Genomic DNA, 24,061 nt, shown 5'->3' on the forward strand with positions numbered 1-24,061 from the left:
AAGGTGTGTGTGGGGAGGGGGGTGGAATTATCTTTATTGTTTTACCAATATTACAAGAAAGGGGAGAAAAATGGAGTCTTCTGTAACTCCACCATCAAAAGAAAGCTACTCTTCATATCTTGGGAGCATCCCTTGTGGCTCAGCTGGTAAAGAAATCTGCCTGCAATGCGGGAGACCCTGGGTTGGAAGGGAACAGCTACCCACAAAGAGTCAGACACGACTGAGCGACTTTCACTTCACTTCACATCTTGGTAGCATTTTTTTTTTCAGGCTGTCTGGGGGGAAATGAGGAACTTAGGGTCTTCTAACAGCCCTTCTGAAGTCAACAGAGTTTCCAAGTTAGAACCTTGGTATTTCAGCTTAGAAACTCTGTACTCATTAGATAAATGGTAGCGAGCAGAGGCCAGTGAAGGTGTTGAAGTGCATGTGGACCACAGTTGCTCAGGTCCTGAGGAGCCAGCCATGCTGACTTCCTCTGCACCTTATAATAATTAACTTCCCGAGTCACACACTGGCCAGCAACCAATGCATCAACACTGTAGCCTAGTCCAGGACCCGTGCAGCATTCACTTTCAGATCTGTTAGATCCTTGTGTCACCATGTTTGCTGTCCCCAACCCTGCAGCCTGTCCTCTGCAGAATGGTTCCCCTCAACTGACAGTTCCTACCATGGAGACCCCTGTGTTGGCTGGGAAGTTCAGGCAAGGTAGGAGATGGTAGTGCCAGTGAGAGCCTGAAAAATAATACTGATCTTATTCCCAGAAAAGGTAGTGTTGAGCTTCCTGTGGAGACAGGGAATGGAGGATAGCATAGACCAGGCAGATCCCATCACAGTCTTCCAGGAAACCTGGGCTCTGCTGGGTGTTGTAAGGGCTTCCAACTTTGTCAATGAGAACTAACATTTTTAGCCATGATGTCCTTCATCTCACGGGATCCTCACAGCAACAATAATACCCAGTTTACAGACAAAGAAACCGAGAATTGTGGAGTTAAAGTAATAATCTCAGCATTAGCCAACCGGTCAGTGGTGGAGCTGGATTACAAACCCGAGGCTTGGGGTGACAAGCCCAGAGGATTGTCGCTGTGAGCGATTTAGTTCATTTCTACTGAGTAGATTCTCACACTTCCTATTTCCACTGAATGTTTCCACTGATGCTTTCATCCAGCTGTCAACTAGGGCTCATACTCCTTTCTAAGCCCTTTCAGGCTTAGAAACCTGCCTCACTAAACTTGATCTTTTGCCAATGCCCCAGCCACTCTCTCTCCAGCTATCCTCTAACTCAAGCTCTTCTTTCTGCCCAGAATGTCTTTCTCCCACTTTTTCAACAAACTCCCAATCATGTTTCAAGTTTCATATTAAGAAAAAGATCTCCATGGAAGCTTCACCAATCCACCCCAGGCAGAATGGTTCTCTTGTCTTTTCACAGAACCTTATCGTGGCCCTACCTTCTACTTTATCACACTGTACTGTAATTGTTTACCTTAGTATTTTCTTTGTCTAGAATATGAGTTTCCTAAAAGTAGAAACTGTGTCTGATTTCTATGCCACAGTACCCTTTAACCCAACACCATGCCTTGCACATAGTGAAAAGTGAAAGTGTTAGTTGCTCAGTCATGTCCAACTCTTTGCCCCCCTGTGAATTGTAACCCACCAGGCTCTTCTGTCCATGGAATTCTCCAGGCAAGAATACTACAGTGGGTAGCCATTTCCTTCTCCAGAGGATCTTCCCAACCCAGGGATTGAACCCAGGTCTCTCACATTGCAGGCAGATTCTTTACCATCTGAGCCACCAGGGAAGCCCGTAGTAAGGACATAATTCTGACTTCAAATGAGGATGAGAAGCAGGCTGGCAAGGTGTAGTCTAATCCTAACATTTCATCAATTCCTCTCCCAAAGAAAATCTTCACTGGCTAGCCCAGAAGCATTCAAATGGAGCTGTCTGTTTCAATTTTTGTCTGCTGGACTCAGGTGTTTTGCAAATTCTTTTCCTTAAAGACTCATTTATACTTGATTTTGAAGATAGAAATAGAATGAAAAACAAGCAAAAAAGAAGTGTGGAAATATCCCGTTCATAAGGGGGACTAGGAGGGAGTAAGGGCTAGGGGTCCTGGCTGCTGTGGAACTCAGCCCAGCTCTGTGCTTGCTGACCTGGTGACACTGGGTATCTCCAAGTTTTCAGGGTTCCAATCTCTTCATCAGTAAATGGATGAATTGTGTCATGAGGCAAAATGAGATGAGACAGGTAACAGCATATGCCACAGTGCCTGGCAGAGAGTCTAAGGAAAATGTGACTATTATTATTCAGTAATCCCAATTCCTTGTTTGTCCAAAACTCTTGTTTTATAAAGGAATCAAAGTGTACATTCTACCTTAAACTTTATGTTTCTTAAAAAATTTTTCTCTAGGTTCCATATACATTAGCTCTCAAAGACAAGTATCGTGTGTCTGATGTTTGCAATAGCTTCTAAGATGGATCAAGGCATATTTATGAAAAGCACTCCATCCCTGAAAGACTGTGTGATTAAATCAAATAAAAGCTCAGCTAATTTAACAATGATCTCGATTTCTCTACTAAACCTCCAGCAACTAAGAAAGATGTCGCTTCTCTCTGCAAGTCCCATGTAAATGTTACCAACTTGGAAATTTGTGGTCACCTAGTCCCACCATTCAATGTCGCCCCAATCACATCTCCTCCAAATGAACTTTTCCCAAGATAAATGTATCACAATTCCATATCCTACCCCTCTCTTATATGACACCCTTCTTTACTTGCGGATCCCTGATAAACCCTGCCTAAGAGCTGGAAACTGTTCAGAAAACTCTGCAGTCTCCTTTAGCACCGTGAGTTGACCAGATGTGTTCAAGTTGACCTAGTGAGCTGCTCCTCTCACGTTAAGGTTGACCCATTCAAGCGACAGCTATCAAACTTCCCTGGTGAACCAGTGATTAAGAATTTGCCTGCCAATGCAGGGGACATGGGTTTGATCCCTGGTTTGGGAAGATTCCACATATCTTGGGGTGGTTAAGCTGGCAAACCACAACTACTGAGCCCATGAATCCTAGAGCCCTCATACCACCACTAGAGAGTAGCCCCTACACATGGCAACTAGAGAAAGCCCTTGCACAGCAACAAAGACCCAGCACAGCCAAATACATATATAAAGTCAAAGTGTACAAACTTCCAGCTACAAGATAAATAATTACTAGGGGTATAATGTACTATGCGATAAATATAATTAACACTGTTTATGTTATATATGAAAGTTGTTGAGAGTAAATCAAGAGTTCTCATTATAAGAAAAAATCTTTTTTCTATTCATTTAATTTAGTATCTATATAAGATGATGGATCATCACCAAGCTTACTGTACTAATCATTTCATGATTAGTCAAATCATTCTGCTGTACCCCTTAAACTTATACAGTGATGCATGTCAATTATAACTTGACAAAACTGGAAGAAGAAATAATAAAATTAAACTAAAAACAAATGAAGCAATGAAACAAGGCAGAAACAGACTCATAGATACACAGAACAAACAAGTGGTTGCCAGCAGGGAGGGCAGTGGGGGAATGAGTGGAATAGATGAAGAAGATAAAAGGTATAAATTTCCAGTTACAAAATAAATGAATCTCAAAGATAAAATGTAAAGCATGGAATATACTCAATGGTTTGGTAAAAACTTTGTATGTGACAGACGGTAACTAGACTGATGACTTTGTGATGTATAGAAATATTGAGGCACTATGTTGTACACCTGGAACTAACACAGTTTTGTAGGTCAATTATGTTGTTGTTGCTATTTAGTCACTCAGTTGTGTCCAACTCTTCACGACCCCATGGAAGCACACCAGGCTTCCCTGTCCTTGACCATCTCCTAGAGGTTGCTCAAATCCAACCATCTCTTGTCCTCTGTCATCCCCTTCTCCTGCCTTCAATCTTTCCCAGCATCAGGGTCTTTTCAAATGAGTCAGCTCTTCACATCAGGTGTCCAAAGTATTGAAATTTCACCTTTAACATCAGTCTTTCCCATGAACAGCCAGGACTGATCTCCTTGAGGAGGGACAGGTTGGATCTCCTTGCAGTCCAAGGGACTCTCAAGAGTCTTCTCCAACACCACAGTTCAAAAGCATCAATTCTTCAGTGCTCAGCTTTCTTTATAGCCCAACTCTCACATCCATACTCGACTACTGGAAAAACCATAGTCTTGACTAGACGGACCTTTGTTGGCAAAGTAATGTCTCTGCTTTTTAATATGTTGTCTAGGTTTGTCATAGCTTTTCTTCCAAGGAGCAAGCATCTTTTAATTTCATGACTGCAATCACCATCTGAGTGATTTTGGAGGCCAAGAAAATAAAGTCTGTCACTGTTTCCATTTCTTCCCCATCTATTTGCCATGAAGTGGTGGGACCAGATGCCATGATCTTAGTTTTCTGAATGTTGAGCATTAAGCCAACTTTTTCACTCTCCTCTTTCACTTTCATCAAGAGACTCTTTAGTTCCTCTTTGTTTTCTGCCATAAGGGTAGTGTCATCTGCATATCTGAGGTTATTGATATTTCCTCTGGCGATCTTGATTCCAGCTTGTGCTTCCTCCAGCCCGGCATTTTGCATGATGTACTCTGCATATAAGTTAAATAGCAGGGTGACAATATATAGCCTTGACGTACTCCTCTCCCAATTTGAAACCAGTCCATTGTTCCATGTCCGGTTCTGACTGTTGTTTCTTGACCTGCATACAGGTCAATTATACTTCAATTTTTTTAAAAAGACAATCATTGAAGAGTGCCCATTCATTCTAAAGAGAATTATTAAATACCTAAAGAGGAAGCCATTTAGAAGTGGTCAGATGGTCCAATGACCATCACTCAACTTCAGCCATCAGAGAGAAGTTTAGAGCCTCAATATAGAGAGGGTTGATGAATATGTTTTTGGAAGGGATGTCATAGATCTAGCATGCTGTGTTTCCCTCCAGCACACCAAATCAGAGACTTTTTAAAAAACTAACCATTCATAGATGTATTAAGATATATTGTGCTAGAAGGGAAGAGATTCCAGCCCCATGCTGACCTGCAGAGACATGAGACTCCCTACCACTGTTGCTATCCAAGCAGAGCATGGAAGAATGCTTGGAAGAGATTGAGATGTGTTTCCTGAAGTTGGGGGGCATTAGGCTCTCGCCTATGTTACTAAAAGGTGTGTGGTCCAGCTGCTCGCTGCTCAAAAGCCAATAAACAGGCCAGGTTGGTGGAAAAGGAAGTTTGCTTTATTTCAGATGCTGACAACTCAGGGGGAGGGTGGGCATCTCCAAAGGCTGACTTCCCCCCTGCCACTGGCAACCAGTGGAGCAAGAACTTTTACAGACAGAAGTGGGGGGGGGGGGGGGGGGGGGCTACATGCAGAAACAGCACAGTGATCTCTGACAGTCATCTTCAAACTGGTCATCAGCGGTCTGACCAGCGTCATTCCTGATTGTTTTAGGTGCAGTTAATCTTCAGTTCCAGGGCTTCCCCAATGGTGCTAGTGGTCAAGAATCTGCCTGCCAATGCTGGAGACACAGGTTCAATCCCTGGATAGGGAAGATCCCCTGGAGGAGAGCATGGCACACCACTTCAGTATCCTTGCCTGGAGAATCCCATGGACAGAGGAGCTTGCAGGGGGACTACAGTTCATGGGGTCGCAGAAAGTTGGACATGACTGAAGCAACTTAGCAGCAGCAGCAATCTTCGGTTCCAAGGTGCATTTATTCCCATTTCTTTGAGGCCAGTTCTCAGAATTGTGGCAGCTGATGTCGTGGGTACAGTCTGTCATCATGTAGTTAATTTCTTCCACCTGCTGTTTTAGTGAGCTGTCTTATAGATAGCTCACAGAACACGGCTCAGAATATTATCTATATCCTTTAAGAAGGAACTAAAGGTCCTTGACTATGCTTAATGAGTACGTTTTCATTATTTGGTCTCATTGGACTGTTTTACTTCATTTCCACATGCTCTCATTTCTCTGATTAAACTTATTCTTTGACTAAAGTTTTCTGCAGACAAAAGGCAGGCAGAGGACCCTGGTGGAAGGACCGTAGGGTCCTGCTCTGTTTCACCTAGACAGTGAGAAGCAAAGGAAGAAGACTGCCTTCCAGAGTCTGAAAGGACTTGGAAGCCCCAGATTTCTTGTGAGCCAAGGAAATAACAGAGAAGTAGCCAGGCTTGAGACATTTAGGAAGAACTTCAGCAAGAAGACTTCCAGCTCTGGACTCCTTGTGTGTGTTGCCAGGGGCAATTACAGAAGGACTTAGCCCCTTAACCACCCCATTAGAGAAGGCTGCAGTCTGGAAATGAAAAACACCCCTTTGACCTGGTGCACCCGGTGTTTGTTGACATACCTTGAGGAAAGATAGACTGAATGGCTTCCAAAGACTCATCAATCCAGGATTCCCAGTTCTCCTTTGATTTTCTGTTTTTAGGTAAAGAGTGGGTTTATTTAGAGAGACACACATTCCACAAACAGAATGTGGGTCATCTTAAAAGGCAAGAATGGCTCTGGGAGAAACGTGATCCACAGACAGAGAGCGGCCCATCTCAGAAGGCGAGAGCGTTCCCTTGTGTCTTAACACAGATTTTTCTTCTAAGGATCCAAGAATGTCTCCAGCAATAGCCACTGTGATCTACCAACTTGGGTGTTGTGCAGTTTTTTTTTAACATCCCAGGATGGAATTCCTCCACCAAGGCTCACAAAACTGTACTTGGAAGAAGGGGTAAGATTGCCAAGTGGCCATTTCATGCTCTTCATTTCACTAAACGAATCAAGAGGGGTTTCCCTGTTGACTGTAGTGGCCAATCACTATTATAAAAAAGAAATAGGACTGCTATGCTAAGTTGTTCAGTCATGTCCAACTCTTTGTGACTCCATGGGCTATAGCCCACCAGGCTCCTCTGTCCCTGGAATTCTCCAGGCAAGAATACTGGAGTGGGTAGCCTACTGCTGCTAAACTACAAAGGTAAGAATTAGACCTAGAACATAGGAAACTTCTAGGTCTAATGTAATAGAAGATTACAGCAACCAATAAAGACAGAACCATGAAAGTCTCGCAAGCTTCAGATATGAGAATTTGGAGTGAGAATTCTACCAGGTTTAAAAAAAAGCACACACAAACCCACTGATACATTGCTGGATGAAAACAAAGGGAATGTGGATGAATAGCATGAGGAAAAGATCAAAAATATCAGCCACAACATTCTGGTCAGAAAAGTGAACCATAACATTCTCCTTCTTGCTGTATCATGGATGTTTATAAATATATATATCATTAATATTATATATGGGTCTATGTATGTTAATTCTTTCCCATCTCCTACTATCTTATACTGTGTGTGTATGTAATGTTTAAATCATAATTTTTTTCATGAGTGGTTTAGTCAACATTGCTGAGCAACATCATCCCTCACCAAGAAAATCTCAGTGGCAAGCAACAATAGAAGTTTCTCACATATCAGCAGAAACACAGACATCTGACTACCTAAACTGGGTTTAGCTGAGCTTGAATCCAGGCTGAGGGGAGGGTCCACTTTGATCTATACATTTCTCATTCTTCTGGGACCAGTGGTTTCTCAAGAAACATTCTTCTCATGGAAAAAAGCAGAAGTCAAAGGAGGAAATTTCAATTCTCCAAGCACATTTCAAACTTGACCAAAGCAAATAACAAACCAAGTCCAGAGTCAAGGAGATAGGAAGTACAGAGAGAGTAGTCTGTTCACCTGAAAGTCTTTGTACCAAAGTAGATGTGTAATAAAAAGCCTATATTTGATAAGGCTTACAAGAAAGAGAGTAACTTAAATACTACAGAAGGATAATGAATCCAGTGTACTCATACTTTGCATTTCAAAAGTGAGAAATGCTCCTTTTCGTGACTCAAAAAATTTTAGAAAAGCATGATAGTATGAACAGTGTTTATGAACATTGTAATAGAAGCAATGGGCAAGATGGAGGGAAGCTAGAAAGATCAAAGCTGGAGAACAAGGAAGAAGGCTGTACTTCTCAGATCCCCATCATTTAAATAATGTGAAAGAATGTTAACAAGGTATTCTCCATGGCGATGGTAATGATTGAATACCAAAGAAATTACAGTCCAAAAGAGCAAAACTAAGAGTAAAGAGAATGTAGGGTGAGGAAGGGATAGAGTGAGAGTTTGAAGGTAGCAGATGCAAACTAATATGTACAGAATGGATAACACAACAATGTCCTAATGTAGTTAAGTGAAAGTCGCTCAGTCATGTCTGACTCTGCAACCCCATAGTCTATACAGTCCATGGAATTCTCCAGGCCAGAACACTGAAGTGGATAACCCATCCCTTCTCCATCGAATCTTCCCAACCCAGGAATCAAACTGGGGTGTGCTGCATTACAGGCGGATTCTTAACCAACTGAGCTATCAGGGAAGCCATCCTACTGTGGAGCACAGAGAGCTATATTCACTGTCCTGTGATAAGCCACAATGAAAAAGAATGTGTGTGTGTGTGTGTTCTATATACATAAACATGGGCTTCCCTGATGGCTTAGACTCCAGGCCAGAATTCTGGAGTGGGTAGCCTCTCCCTTCTCCAGGGGATCGTCCCAACCCAAGAATCAAACCCAGGTCTCCCGCATTGCAGCTGAGCCGCAAGGGAAGCCCCAACATATATAAGAAATTTAGAATTGGAAGGACTGATGCTGAAGCTGAAACTCCAACACTTTGTCCACCTGATGTGAAGAACTGACTCACTGGAAAGGACCCTGATGCTGGGAAAGACTGAAGGCAGGAGGAGAAGCGGATGACAGAGGATGAGATGGTTGGATGGCATCACCAACTCGATGGACGTGAGTTTGTGTAAGCTCCAGGAGTTGGTGATGGACAGGGAACCCTGGCGTGCTGCAGTCCGTGGGGTTGCAAAGAGTCAGACATGACTGAGTGACTGAACTGAACTGAGAAATTAGAAGTTGTATATATATATGTAACTGAATCACTTCTAATTTTATTTCAGGGTACAGGCTAAGGCATGAATATAGCCTCTCCTGGGGATCTCACTACTGCTCTTACAATCTTTTCTAGTCATCTGGAGAAGCAAGTAAAGCTCAAAGAAGGGTTCAGATGAACCTCCTCCTTGATGCTATTAGGAGAAAGAGGGAGATGGCTTCTCTGAGATGAGACTATTCTTTTAAGTAAATTCTTGGCAGCTCTACTTGCGTTTAGTTCCCACTCATCCCACTTCACTACCTGTCAGCCACGGGGGCAGAACAGGATGTGCCAGGTCCCCAGCCATGAAGCTAATGAACCAAGGAGGTGACCTTGAGTCTCCAAAGCCCCTTTTCACCCTTTCCACATTCCAAGCAGCATGTTACCCTAAAAAAAAATAATTTAGGGGACTTCCCTGGTGGTCCAGTGGTTAAGAATCCAGCTGCCAATGCAAGGGACACAGGTTCTATCCCTGGTCCTCGGAGATCCCCCATAGCCTGGGACAACAAAGCCTGTGCTCCACAACAACAGAAGTCACAGCAATGAGAACCCCATGCACCGTAACTAGAGAAAACCTGCGTGCAGCAACAAAGACCTAGTGCAGACAAAAATAAAAATATAAAATAAATAAATAATAAAAATGATTTTATTATGAAGACTGAGTTCAAGCTAGCTTATGGGTTTACTCATTTATTTATTCCTATTCAACCTAGTTTCAGAAGGGTTTAAGGCAGCTTACCAAGACTTATAACACATTGTATTTTTAAAAATAAATTTAGCTGATATAAGGAAGACAGAGCATAGAAGATATAAGGGTAATAAAGTATGACAGAACCACGAGGGAGACTACGAAACATCATAAAATTGACTGTCAAAGAGAAAAAGAATCCAGAAGGAAAAAAGGGTATGTTACCCCTCCCTTTTCCCCATAAGACTTCACACTATTGTTTTTCTTAGTCCACTTTTAGAGAGATATTGGGTAGAAATAGATATTTTTTTCCTTTGGGCCACACTTTGTGGCTTATAGGATCCTAGTTCCCTGACCAGGGAATAAACCCAAGCCCTCCACAATGAGAGCACCGAGTCCCAATCACTGGACCACCAGGGAATTCCAGAGAAGCAATAAATTTGAGACCACTTTCCCCAACATGATCTGACTTGCAAATAGAGTTTGAGCTTGGCTGCAAAAGCTAATTTACCATGAAACTCATGCAGCTTAAGCCTCAGGCCACTCGTGTGCTCTTCTCAAGGCTCACTGCCTGCCAGGATGAGTCAGGAAGGAGTAGCCTCATCCAAGCATGGAGGCAGGCAGCGTTGTCCCTACCCGGGGTGAAGGGGTGGAGGCTGAGGGGGCACGGAATCAATACTACATGCCCTAATGAAGGCCTTAAGGTAGTACTGTGTTCACATCTGGACAATCCCTACTGACAATCTGTTGTACTCACCAGGCAAACTGATCCCATATTTGAGCTCAAGGAGAAATCTCAATCAGGTGTTGCACTGCAAGTAACCTGCTTGCAGCCAGCCTTCAAGGCTTCATGACCACATCATGAACCAAGGACACGCACAGTGGGGGGTGGGGAGGACTTGGGAGAGATGGATCAGAGGCTACTGAGCTGCAATGAGAGCCTATTAAGTTAAGATCAAAGAGTTAGGGTCTTCCCTGTGGTCCAGTGGTTAAGAATCCACCTTTCAACACAGGGTGCATGGGTTCAATCCCTGGTTGGGGAACTAAGATCCCACATGCTGTGGAGCAACTAAGCCCATGAGCAACTAGAGAGTCCATGTGCTGAAACAAAGATACTGCATGCCACAACTAAGACCAAAGCAGCCAAATAAAGAAATTTTTAAAAAGAAAGAAGGGAAATGGATTATCACCCCCTTCCTCAACTAATACATTCTAAGCACCTTGACTTGCTTGGAGGGAGACAAGGCTGGACTGAAAAAAACCTGGCACATATACCACACAAAAGGGACTGACCTTCCAGGATGGAATTTCTTTTTTTCTTTACCTTTCCTTTTTTTTATTTTATTGAAGTATAGTTGATTTATTATAGTAAATATTGTTAATATAGCAATATAGTGTTAATTTCTTCTGTATAGCAAAGCGACTCAGATACTTGTATATATAGATATATATGTATAGATACAGATATCCCCTACCCTGTCTCCCCCTAGGCAGCCACAAGTCGATTCTCTGTGTCTGTCTGTTTCTGTTTTGTAGATTTGTTCATTTGTTTGTATTTTAGATTCCACATATAAACAATATCATACAGTATTTGTCCTTCTCTTTCTGACTTACTTTCCTTAGTGTGATAACCTCTAGGTTCATCTATGTTGCTGCAAATGACATTATTTCATTCTTTTTGATAGCTGAGTAATATTCCAGGATGGAATCTCATGAAAGGATATTTTACCCCAGCCTGAGTTTTAGTTCACTTCAGTCACTCAGTGATGTCTGACTCTTTGCAACCCCATGGACTGCAGCACCCCAGGCTTCCCTGCTCATCACCAACTCCCAGAGCTTGCTCAAACTTACTTCCATCAAGTTGATGATGTCATCCAACCAACTCATCCTCTGTCGTCCCCTTCTGCTTCTACCTTCAATCTTTCCCAGCATCAGGGTCTTTTCCAATGAGTCGGTTCTTTGCATCACGTGGACAAAGTATTGGAGCTTCAGCTTCAGAATCAGTCCTTCCAAGGAATATTCAGGACTGATTTCCCTGAGTTGATTGAATGTATTAAAGAAGAAGTGACGAGAATGGGGAATTTAGGAGATGCGCTCATAGATTGGTCCAGCTTTTCCTGGGGAGGGAGTAAAGGTTGGGAAGCTGGGGGACAAGGGTTTGGGTACAATAATGGCCAAAATAAAATGGGCCAAGAAAGACAATGACACTTATGAATATACTGTTGACAACTGCTAGAAATTCTCTTTCCAGTCCACCCCCAGCTGAGACTGTGACAGATCAGTAGGTCCTCAATTCCTGGGGGGCAGCAGGGTGAGGCTACATCAAGTTAATAATGATACTTGGGGGACAGAATGAAAGACAATTGTCTTTTTACTTTCTATTTTCTGTCCCCCTGGAGAAGACTGAATATGAATACATGAAGACTATAATCCCTTGGAGAGCACCCTTGTCATTCCATCATGATGTCTCCAAGAATTACAATTTATATAAAAGTATAATTAAATAGAGGCTAAAGGTTTACCTCAAGAGTTGGCAAACTTTTTCTGGAAAGGATCAGCCAGTAAATATTTTTGACTTTTCAGGCTATCTGATCTCTGTCACAAGTACTCAAGCCTGCCGTTTAGCACACACACAAAAAAATAGACAATATATAAATGAATGAGTGGAGGTGTGTTCCAGCAAAGCCTCATTTACAGTCATAAATGACATGGCAGATTTGGCATACTCGTCATGTTTGTCGATACCTGCCTGCTAAGGTGGGAAGGGGAGGCTCTAGGGAACACCAGAGTTTTTGAAATGAACATCAAAGTCCTTTTATCCTAAAAGTAAGATGAAATAGAAATAGATACTCTTTTACAGGGCATATTAACTTAGGTTTGAACCATCACAATGACTCATTGGATTAAGGTGATCTGGAAATCAGTGTCTCTGGCCAAGACACTCAACCAGGGGCAATTTTCCCCAAAAGGAACATTCTAGTCAAGGCTATGGTTTTTCCAGTGGTCATGTATGGATGTGAGGAAAGCTGAGCACCGAAAAATTGATGCTTTTGAACTGTGGTGTTGGAGAAGACTCTTGAGAGTCCCTTGGACTGCAATGAGATCCAACCAGTCCATCCTAAAGGAGATCAGTCCTGAATGTTCATTGGAAGGACTGATGCTGAAGCTGAAACTCCAATACTTTGGCCACCTCATGGGAAGAGTTGACTCGCTGGAAAAGACCCTGATGCTGGGAGGGATTGGGGGCAGGAGGAGAAGGGGACCACAGAGGATGAGATGGCAGGATGGCATCACAGACTCAATGGGCATGAGTTTGAGGAGACTCCGGGAGTTGATGATGGACAAGGAGGCCTGGCGTGCTGTGATTCATGGGGTCGCAAAGAGTTGGACACGACTGAGCGACTGAACTGAACTGAACTGAGAGAAATTTGGGATTAGCAAAATTGAGCAGGAGATGGTTTCTACTAAAATGCAGTGAAGAGAGAGAAAGAACGCTGCCAAACATCCCACAAACAGAGCAGACTAAGAGCAGATTAAGGACTTCCCTGGTTGTTCAGTGGTTAAGACTCTGAACTTCCATGGTAAGGGGCACAGGTTCCATCCCAGGTTGGGAAACTAAGATCCCACAGGCCATGCAGTGTGGCCCAAAAAGAGAGAGAGCAGACTGAATGACTTAAGTTAGCTGATATAACTGACTCCTTTAAAAAAAAATGTTTCATCATCCTTTACCCTGAAAGGATTATTGGACTCAGGCTTTCTCTAGTTGCAACGAGCCGAGGGTTGAGCAGGGGGGTACTCTTCACTGCAGGGCGCAGGCTTCTCATCGCAATTCAACTCTTGTTGAAGAGCGCAGGCCACAGGCTTGAGGTGCGCAGCTTCCGTACTTGGGGCACACAGGCTCAGGAGCTGCTGTTGGCTTGCAGGCTTCGTTGCTGCAGGACACATGGGATCTTCTTGGGCCAGGGATAGAACCCATGTCCCCTGCACTTACAGGAGGATTCTTATCCACTGTGCCAACCAGAGAAGTCCAGAAATAGAGTACTTATTAAATCTCATGTCTAGTCCCCCAAATTGGCATCTGATAAAGTACATTCTGGATAATGTATATAATGGACAGATAATCGTATGACAGTACAAACACTTTTACATTTGTAAGAAGTTAAAATGACCTAGATGTCCTATGAATGATTTTAAGAGCAAATTTTAAAACTTGAATTGTGGTGTGTTTGGGGTTTTTTTTTTCAGTCCTTCTATACTTGCTCCAAGTTGTGGTCTTTGAAACTGTATTCCGTCACTGCACGTTGGATGAGCCAGGGGAATTATTACATTAACACAGAGACCTTTCATTACTTGTATGTAACTGTTGCTTTATACTGAGAGAAAACTGAAACTGCGGGGAAAGATTAAATAGTAAGCTGTACAATTTTATTTCGGGAAATAGGAGAAGGTGCGTTTTGTCTCTGGGAAAAAGGGAACATGGGGCTTCCCACATGGCTCAGCGGTGAAGAATCTGCCTGCCAATGCAGGAGACACTGTTCGATCCCTTGTCCAGGAAGATCCCACATGCTACAGAGCAACTAAACCTGTGAGCTGCAACTACTGAGTCCGTGCGCTATAGCCCGGGAACCACAACTACTGAGCACACACAGCCTAGAACTGTGCTCCACAGCGAGAGAAGCCACTTCAATGAGAAGCCCCCACACTGCAACTAAAGGGTAGCCTTCGCTCCCCACAACTAGAGAAAAGCCCTCACAGCAATGAAGAGTCAGCACAGCCAAAAAGAAAGCAAGAAATAAATGAAACTGAGCATGATTTTTCAGCATTTACCCTTGATTCAAATTACTGTTTCAAAATATGTAGACTAACCGTATCTTTTGTCCAGTGTAGATTTTTTCCCCTGATACTATGGTTCCTTGATGCCTTTTGCATTTGGACACATAGCATATGCTTTCTAGATTGGTATCTTGACAAAATAAGTGTTAACTATGTCTCAAACTTCACCCCATACCACCACCAAAATGTCTTATTCAAAAAAAAAAAAAACAAACTAAAACCATACTTCTAAGTCAGAGTCTATATTTTGGTATAAGACTTGGGATGGGTTTTTTTAGTTTGTTTGGGGTTTCTTTAGGATATTTATTTTTTAATTAATTTGTATTAGAGTTGATTTACAATCCTGTGTTAGCATCTGTTGTATAGCAAAGTGAATCAGTTATACATACATATATACACATAGATATCCACTTCTTTATGTGTATGTATATATGTCTCCACTCATATATATACATATATATATAATCCATGTAGATAGATAGATAGATATCCAGTAGTCGTGTATGGATGTGAGAGTTGAACCATAAAGAAGGCTGAGGGCCAAAGAATTGTTGCTTTTTAACTGTGGTGCTGGAAAACACTCTTAAGAGTCCCTTGGACAGCAAGGAGATCAAACCAGTCAATCCTAAAGGAAAATCAACCCTGACTATTCACTAGAAGGACTGATGCTGAAGCTGAAGCTCCAATACTGTGGTCATCTGATGCGAAGAGCTGACTCATTGGAAAAGATCCTGACACTGGGAAAGATTGAGGGCAGGAGGAGGAGGGGACGACAGAGGATGAGATGGTTGGATGGCATCACAACTCAATGGACATGACTTTGAGCAAACTCAGGGAGACAGTGAAGGACAGGGAAGCCTGGTATGCTGCAGTCCACAGGGTCACAAAGAGTCGACACAACTGAGCAACTGAACAACAGCAACACTGTGTTTTAGATTCCTTTCCCATATAGGTCACCACAGAGTATTGAGCAGAGTTCCCTGTGCTATGTAATAGGCTACCAGTTATCTATTTTATATATAGCTGTGTGTATATGTCAGTCCCAATCTACCAGTTTATTCCTACCTCTACCTTGGTAACCATAAGTTTGTTTTCTATGTCAAGTGACTCTATTTCTGTTTCGTAAACAAGTTCATCTGTACTATTATTTTAGATTCCACATATAAGTGGTATCATATATCTTTTTTTCTCTGTGTGACTTATTTCACTCAGTATGACAGTCTCTAGGTTCATCCATGTTACTGCGAATGGCATTATTTCATTCTTTTTTATAGCTGCTGGGTTTTTCTTTGTTTTGTTTATTTCACATTGAATATACTGAGATACCCAAGAAGTCTGAAATCTGCAAACAGGTGACTAGGGCCTGACCCAGCCCATCCTGGGCTTTAGATTTGGAAATAACTTCTTTCTGTGAATTCCTTGCCCAGTCTACTGATCTGAAAACTCATCTGATGTAAGGGTTTATGACTACATCTGAGAAATCATCTTCAATGTAAAACTTACACAAAAATTGCACTGTAGGAATCAAAAATTTGTGGGAAGAACTTTGTTTGGAGCACTAGCTTATATCATTCACTTTTTTCTTTTTTTTTGGCTGGGCCAAAGGTGTGTGGGATCTTAGTACCCCAACCAGGTTTCAAACTTGCACCCCCTGCCTTGGAGCATGGAGGCTTAACCACTGGACTGCCAGCGAAGTCCCTCACCTCTTTCTCTGTGATCCATCTCACTGATTATAGCATATGTAAGTTTTTTTCACACTGAAATTATACAGGACTTCCCTGGTGGACCAATGGCTGGGACCGCCATGCTCCCAAAATAGGGGACCTGGTGTTTGACCCGTGGTCAGGGAACTAGATCCCACATACCACAACTAAAGATCCTACATGCTGCAACTGAAAGAGATCCCATCTGCTTCAATGAAATAATAAAGAATCTTTTATTCTTTAGTTGAGCCAAATAAATAATCTTTTTAAAAGAGAAATTATACAAACATTTGGTATAATGAACCTTGTTACCTTGATATTTTAAGAAATGAAACCCTAGCAGGAGAGGATATTGGTCTCCAGTTTTGTTTTGTTTTTTTAACTTATATTGATGAGACTGAAGGAGAGCCATATACCTACCGGGAAGGAGTGTGCTTTGCCACACCAAACAGAAGAGATTTTTGCAAATTCAATTTCAAATTCTCACCTAGGTTTTAAATTTTTTTTCAGATACTCCTGAGTAATAACTTCTCCAAGGAGGTGAAGGGAGGAGTTCTGCAACATAGGGCCGGTAGCTTGGGACACCAAAAGATCACAGATAATTAAAGAAACCAAACATGTCAAGTTAAGGAATTCCTTGCTTTTCTATGTTTGGGAAGATGCATGAGTCTGGGCTCATTAAAATCATTCCTTTGATATGCACTTCACCTATCTGGGGCCAGTGTCCTGTGTTTTCACACATGAGTTTCCTCAGGGCTTGCTGCGGGGAATGGCTGCAGTCTGATGGCTCCTAGATGGCAGGTGTTCTTTCCTACCTGAGTTCCTTCAGGGTTCACTAGTTCACCATCCGTGGTGGCTGCAACTGCTGGTTACTGTGACATCCTTGTTTACCAATATGGCAGGAAATACTCCATTTCTCAAACTTGAGAGTGTAAAACTCCTAGAAGAAGGCATAAAAAGAAACCTCCTTGATAATAGTTTTTGGCAATCATATTTTGGATATAACATCAAAATTACAAGCAACAAAACCAAAAATAAGCAAGTGGGACTACACCATATTAAAGAGCTTTGCACAACAAAGGAAACAATCAACAAAATTGTTACCAACTCCAAGCTCACACTATTGGCCCCACAATAGGCCAACTAACTGAAGGAGGAGGTGTTAAGGCAAGGAACATGACTTTATCCAGAAAGTCAGCAGACTCATGTATCAAAATAACCATCTTGTCTTGGTCTGGATGCTGCTTTCTTTTATAAAACAGAGAGAGAAAGGGAGGGAGGAAGGGAAGTTAAAAAACCCATTTATCCTGCAAAATAGGAGGGTATGTGTTAATGTCTTCTTTTCTGCAGCCTGTCACAGGTGGGCTGGCTCAGATTGTTTATCTGTGAGCTGAATAAAGGCACTTTAGTTTAATAGTCAAGCAGAGAGGCTAGGTTCCCTGAGACAGGCCATTATGTATGAATATAATAACAAAAGCAAAGGTTAAAGTCAAAGAAACAGATCCAACATAGAGTAAGAATTGGCTCTTCCCTGCAACAAAATGAAAAGTCAACCTATGGAATGAGAGAAAATATTTGTAAACCATATATCTGGTAAAGAGTTTATATTCAAAATATATAAGGAAATCCTACAATTCATTAGGGAGGAAAAGCCAAAACATCTTATTTTAAAAAGGACAAAGTCCTGACTAGACATTCATCCAAGAAGACATAAGAATGAACATAAGTATATGACATAAGTATATGAAAAGATCACCAACATCACTACTCATTAAGGAAATGTTTATGCTGGACACAAGATTAATGTATAATATGAATAACTTTTTGTACATCAGAAAGAGGAAAAATGCATCGTTTAAAGGTAACTTTTACAATAATATCAAAAATATAATTAAGACTGCAAGACCTGTATGGTAAATACCATAAACCATTCTTGGCAGGTAATAATGAAAACCTGTATAGATGAACTGTATCCTGAAGACTATATTGTAAGGATATCATTCTCTTCAAACTGGTCTGTAAATTCGATGCAATTCAAAACAATATCCAAGATGGGTCTTTTGAAGTACTTAACAGACTCTAAAATGTATGAGTAAATGCATTTTATGAGTAAATGAGTAAATCCACCTGCCAGTGCAGCAGACACATCCTGGTCCTGGAAGATGCCACATGCCACAAAAACAGCTGAAACCTGTGTGCTGAAACTACTAAACCCATGCTCTAAAGCTCACGAACCACAACTACTGAGCCCATATGCTGCAACTACTGAAGCCCTTGCAACTACACCTGTGCTCCACAACAAGAGAAGCCACTGCAATAAGGAGTAGCCCCCACTTACCACAACTATAGAAAGCCCATTCATAGCAACAAAGACTTAGTGCAATCAAAAATTTAAAAAATAAAATAAAATGTATACGAACAGATTCAAACATGTGCTAATCAGGGAAGGGAAGGGATGCAGAAACAAGGTAGGAGCAGTCAAGAAAAATAGTGCAAACTTGGGACAGAGTCCTGGTTCCTCCTTGAGGAATATATACAATATCTTTGAGTTCTTCTTTCGGAACTAAGGCCTACACTCAGGCAGATGATGGTAACTTCAGGATGAGCACAAGATTCCTGGAGGACAACCCACATAACCTCACCACCAACCAATCAGAAAGAAGTCACATACCCTGCAGCCCTCACCCCAAATGTTGCCTATGAAAACTTCTCCTCTCCTCAGAACCTTTGGGGAGTTTGGGGGTTTTGAGCATGAGCTACCAGTTCTCCTTGTTTGGCCCCACAATAAACCTTTCTCTAATCCAAAATAAATAAATAAAATGTATATGAAAATGCAAAACCCTAAAATAATACAAAATGCAAGCAATTAAGCGTGATTTTGGAGCAGGAATATACAGCAGAGTAAAATAAATAGTTCAGGAACTGGACAAAAGAGGAAGTCACTAATAAACGGATCTAGAGGCACTGAAAAAAAGAAATTGTACCTTTACTTTATACTTTACCAAAAATAATCAACTTTAGGTAAAATGAAGATCATGGCATCCAGTCCTATCATTTCATGGCAAATCAGTTCAGTTCAGTTCAGTCACTCAGTTTTGTCCGACTCTTTGTGACCCCATGGACCAAAGCATACCAGGCTTCCCTGTCCATCACCAACTTCCGGAGCTTACACAAACTTTGAGTTTGCTCAAATTCATGTCCATTAAGTTCTTGATGCCATCCAACCATCTCATCCTCTGTCATCCCCTTCTCCTCCTGCCCTCAATCTTTCCCAGCATCAGGGTCTTTTCAAATGAGTCAGCTCTTTGCATCAGGTGGCCAAAGTATTGAAGTTCCAGCTGCAATATCAGTCCTTCCATTGAACACCCAGGACTGATCTCCTTTAGGATGGACTGGTTGGATCTCCTTGCAGTTCAAGGGACTCTCAAGAGTCTTCTCCAACACCACAGTTCAAAAGCATCAATTCTTCGGTGCTCGGCTTTCTTTATGGTCCAACTCTCACATCCATACATGACTACTAGAAAAACCATAGCCTTGACTAGACGGACCTTTGTTGGCAAAGTAATGTCTTTGCTTTTTAATATGCTGTCTAAGTTGGTCATAACTTTCCTTCCAAGGAATAAGCATCTTTTAATTTCATGGCTGCAATCACCATCTGCAGTGATTTTGGAGCCCAGAAAAATTAAGTCTGACACTGTTTCCACTGTTTCCCCATCTATTTGCCATGAAGTGATGGGACCAGATGCCATGATCTTAGTTTTCTGAATGTTGAGCTTTAAGCCAACTTTTTCACTCTCCTCTTTCACTTTCATCAAGAGGCTTTTTAGTTCTTCTTTACTTTCTGCCATAAGGGTGATGTCATCTGCACATCTGAGGTTATTGATATTTCCTCTGGAGATCTTGATTCCAGCTTGTGCTTCTTCCAGCCCAGCATTTCTCATGATGTACTCTGCATATAAGTTAAATAAGCAGGGTGACAATATACAGCCTTGACATACTCCTTTTCCTATTTGGAACCAGTCTGCTGTTCCATATCCAGTTCTAACTGTTGCTTCCTGACCTGCATACAGGTTTCTCAAGAGGCAGGTCAGGTGGTCTGGTATTCCCACCTCTTTCATAATTTTCCAGTTCATTGTGATCCACACAGTCAAAGGTTTTGGCATAGTCGATAAAGCAGAAATAGATGTTTTTCTGGAACTCTCTTGCTTTTTCAGTGATCCAGCGGATATTGGCAATTTGATCTCTGGTTCCTCTGCCTTTTCTAAAACCAGCTTGAACATCTGGAAGTTCATGGTTCATGTATTGCTGAAGCCTGGCTTGGAGAATTTTGAGCATTACTTCTATTGTTTTCCTCTATTTCTTTGCACTGATCACTGAGAAAGGCTTTCTTATCTCTCCTTGCTATTATTTGGAACTCAGCGTTCAAATGGGTATATGTTTCCTTTTCTCCCTTGCTTTTCACTTCTCTTCTTTTCACAGCTATTTGTAAGGCCTCGTCAGACAGCCATTTTACTTTTTTGCATTTCTTTTTCTTGGGGATGGTCTTGATCCCTGTCTCCTGTACAATGTCGCGAACCACCATCCATAGTTCATCAGGCACTCTGTCTATCAGATCTAGTCCCTTAAATCTATTTCTCACTTCCACTGTATAATCATAAGGGATTTGATTTAGGTCATACCTGAATGGTCTAGTGGTTTTCCCTACTTTCTTCAATTTAAGTCTGAATTTGGCAATGAGTTCATGATCTGAGCCAGTCAGCTCCCGGTCTTGTTTTTGCTGACTGTATAGAGTTTCTCCATCTTTGGCTGCAAAAAATATAATCAGTCTGATTTTGGTGTTGACCATCTAGTGATGTCCATGTGTAGAGTCTTCTCTTGTGTTGTTGGAAGAGGGTGTTTGCTATGACCAGTGCATTCTCTTGGCAAAACTCTTTGCGCAACGCTGGAGTGGCAAGCAGCCGAGAGGAGATACCCCATGTCCAAGGTCATGGCAAATAGGTGGAGATAAAGTGGAAACAATGACAGATTTTATTTTCTCAGGTTCCAAAATCACCTTGTACTGTGACTGCAGCCATGAAATCAAAAGACGCTTGCTCCTTGGAAGAAAAACTATGACAAACTTAGAGTAATTTTGCCATCAAAGGTCTGTAAAGTCAAAGCTATGGTTTTTCCAGTAGTCACGTATGGATGTGAGAGTTGGGCCATAAAGAAGGTTGAGCGCTAAAGAATTGTTGCTTTTGAACTGTGGTGCTAAAGAAGACTCTTGAGAGTCCCTTGGACAGCAAGGAGATCAAACCAGTCAATCCTAAAGGAAATCAACCCTGAATATTCATTGGCAGGATTGATGATGAAGCTGAAGCTCCAATACTTTGGCCACCTGATTCGAAGGGCTGACTCATTGGAAGAGACTCTGATGCTGGAAACGGTTGAGGGCAAGAGGAGAGGGGGACAACAGAGGATGAGATGGCTGGATGGCATCACTGATTTAATGGACATGAGTTTGAGAGAGATAGTGAAGGACAGGGAAGGCTTGTATGCTGCAGCTCATGGGGTCACAAAGAGTCAGACACAACTTAGCAACTGAACAACAACAACAGGTGGCTTAGAGGTGCAAATGCGAAAGTCAAAATTTCAAAAGTCTTACAAGAAAACAAAACCAATATGTCCCACATTCCTAGGTAATAGAGTGTTGTGAGTTCAAATCTTGTGTTCACTACATAATGGCCGTGTGACTTTGTACATATAACTTAACCTCAGCCTGTATCTTCATCTGTAAATGATGATCACAAGTGCACCTAATTCATGGGGTTCATGTGATTATTTAGTGAGATAGAAATAGATGTAGATATAGACTTAGATATAAGGTTTCAATTAAACAGTGCTTTTCTTGAAGAAATTGCTATAGGGTTTAGCTACTGTTGGGTTGCACCCAGCAGGCCTGCAAGGCCTGTCCAGCTTCAAGACCAAAAAAGAGCCCAAAGTCATCAACAGAGACATCAAAGGTTTAATGGATGGGAGAATCTGTAGGACACTCCACTGTGTGCAGCAGACAGTGGACAGGACACGGCAGCAGACTTCATTCTGGAGGCCAGCAAGATTGAGGGGGCAGAGATCAGTAGTTAAAGGGGAACTTGACATCAGGTTGTCTCATCAGTCACCAGGGAAACTAGTAAAAGGGCATGCCTCTCACCACCCTTTTGATAACAATCACTAGCTGAATACTGAGGCAAGTACATAGGAAAGTAGCAGGAGAAGGAGTTGAGTAGGAGGGTTGAGTAGGAGAAGCAGCACTGGTCCAATGGAGGATGTACAGAGAACAATAGAACAGCCATCTTGAGTAACCTGATCATACAGCTACTGTCATTACTGTTGTATTTATTACATTCTTTCTGCTGCACCAGGATAGGTCTCTTCTTTGCTGTAGAAGGTTAAGGTGAGGAAAGGAAGTAATCTCTTTAATTCAATGTTCTGATGGTTCTACCCTCCATGGTTAAACATACATAGAAGCCCTGCATTCTAGATAAACTCGTGACTCACTATCAGGGGTCTAAATCAGCTTGGGACCTTCAGCTTCATGGCTGGATACCCAAGCACTCACTGTCCAACTCATCACTAGGAAATGCCCAGTCCTGGCCCTTGGGGTAAGTGGGCCCAGCCCTCTCAAGTATCAGGCCCAGAATATAACATTAGTTGATACCAAAACTCTCCTACTTGCTACTGGCTGCACCATGAAATTGATCAAGCTGGGATTTCTTCTGGGGCTCTTCACCTTCTCCTTGCTGACTACTCCATTAATGGGTGGTATGACTAGGATTACTGACATGGTATGTGGACAATTCAAAGGTATGAAACTGAAGCAGAAAATAAATCCAAGGACCAATTAAGAATGAGGAAGAAAGAATTAGAAAAAAATTGATATGCAGATGGTCCAAGAAGGTCCTCCTTTAGTATCAATACCCATAAATGCTGACTACCTTGAGCTGAGGCATCTACTCTAGGCATCCTGTGGATGTCTGATGAGAAAAAAAAAAAAACTGTGATGCAAATAAGTCCTTTCCAAATGGGATTCTCTTTTGTAGGAAGTGCAAAGGACTAAAAGTATTCTGAATTATGGGTTTCACGGTAAATTTCAAAAATTCCAGACCATTCAAGGGCATGCGGGGGGGAAGAAGTGGAGCAAGGGATAGTTAGGAAGTTTGGGATAGACATGTCCACACTGCTATATTTAAAATGGATGACCAACAAGGACCTACGGTCCAGCACAGGGAACTCTGCTCAATGTTATGTGGCAGCCTGGATGGGAGGGGAGTTTGGGGGAGAATGGATACATGTGTGTGTATGGCTGAGTTCCTTCGCTGTTCGCCTGAAATCACAACTCTGTTAATCAGCTATCTGTGCTGTGCCTAGTTGCTCAGTCATGTCCAACTCTTTGCGATCCCATGGACTGTAGCCTGCCAGGCTCCTCTGTCCATCGGATTCTCCAGGCAAGAATACTGGAGTGGGTTGCCATGCCCTCCTCCAAGGGATCTTCCGCATCCAGGGATTGGACCCAGGTCTTCTGCTTTGCAGGCAGATTATTTATCATCTGAGCTACCAGGGAAGCCCAAGAATACTGGAGTGGGTAGCCTATCCCTTGTCCAGGGGAACTTCCCAACCCAGGAATCGAACCTGGGTCTCCTGCATTGCACCAAGAATCAAACCAGGCTTCCCCGGTGGCTCAGATGGTAAGGAATCCGCCTGCAATGCAGGAGACCTGGGTTCAATCCCTGGATTGGGAAGAGCCCCTGGAGAAGGGAAAGGCTACCCACTCTAGTATTCTGGCCTGGAGAATTCCATGTACAGAGGAGCCTGGTAG

At 42.2% G+C, this 24,061-nt stretch overlaps 1 pseudogene; it reads left to right on the forward strand.

Moving 5' to 3' along the window:
- Window positions 1-668: 668 nt before the first annotated feature.
- The window catches only part of LOC122681129, a 31,763-nt pseudogene continuing 8,370 nt past the window's right edge, over window positions 669-24,061 (forward strand).

The sequence above is a fragment of the Cervus elaphus genome, chromosome 23 (genome assembly GCF_910594005.1).
Source record: "Cervus elaphus chromosome 23, mCerEla1.1, whole genome shotgun sequence".
Classification (NCBI taxonomy): Eukaryota; Metazoa; Chordata; class Mammalia; order Artiodactyla; family Cervidae; genus Cervus; species Cervus elaphus.